This window comes from Octopus bimaculoides, chromosome 7 (assembly GCF_001194135.2).
Source record: "Octopus bimaculoides isolate UCB-OBI-ISO-001 chromosome 7, ASM119413v2, whole genome shotgun sequence".
Classification (NCBI taxonomy): domain Eukaryota; kingdom Metazoa; phylum Mollusca; class Cephalopoda; order Octopoda; family Octopodidae; genus Octopus; species Octopus bimaculoides.
The window spans coordinates 36874737-36875779 of record NC_068987.1 but is presented as its reverse complement, the minus strand read 5'-3'; positions in this window follow the sequence as shown (position 1 = coordinate 36875779).

Sequence of the window (1043 nt, the reverse complement as noted above, 5' to 3'; positions counted from 1 at the left end):
CTACGTAAAATACTGTCTATGTGATCTCAAATTTTAAAGCAAACACATAATTTTCTTATGGTTTCTTAAACATTCACTTGAACAAAACTGTACAAATCCAAATATATGGTACCCTAGGCATAACACCTACATGAACTTCTAACTTGTTGTCTCTTGAGGTTTCTGGGTGAGACTTGGATCCAACTTGTACAAATGCAAAACAAAAGTCAAACATAAAATAATAATAATAATAATAATAATAATAATAATAATAATAATAATAATAATAATAATAATAACAAAAACCAATCTCATCTAATAACGTCAATGCAATGAGATAAAGGAAGCTGTGGAAGACTTGGAGGAAGCGATCTTTTAACGAAAATAATCACAAAAACGAAATTTTACTGCCATACAAAGAACAGTTTCTCCTATGCAGTGAAACATGTGCAAAATACAAACGCGAAACAAACACCGGAAGTTTACAAATTATAAAATATAAATGGAACAAAATAGTTAGTACATAAATTGAGTCATGCATACACTCGAATGTCTACACAATCATATATAGATTTTTTACCCATAGGACTACACATACATCTCAATGTTTACACATCTCAAAGCTGCCCGCATAGCAAGGTATGAAAAGTGCGTTAGATTCTTCAAGGACAACATGTTCAAAAATAACTCCACATTTTTTTACAGGAATATAGTGAAAATACCAGTTATAGTAAAGTCTGTCCCCTCAAAAGAAGAAGTACAGGAATTTTGGAATACAATTTGGGCAGAAGAAAAAATACAGAATGAAATGGCCCCTTGGATTCATAGAATATCTACAGACTTAGACTCCTTAGAGGAGCAAAAGTGGGAAGGTGTCAAAGTAGAAGATATAATATCTGCACTCAGGATGTCAAGCAAATGGAAGTCTCCAGTAAATGATAAAATTCCTAACTTCTGGTTGAATGCCTTCCCAGAGAGTCATGAACTGCTAACAAAACTTTACAACAATGTTTTGCAACAACCTAATATGATTCCCTCTTGGCTAGTTAATGGTGTAACATTCC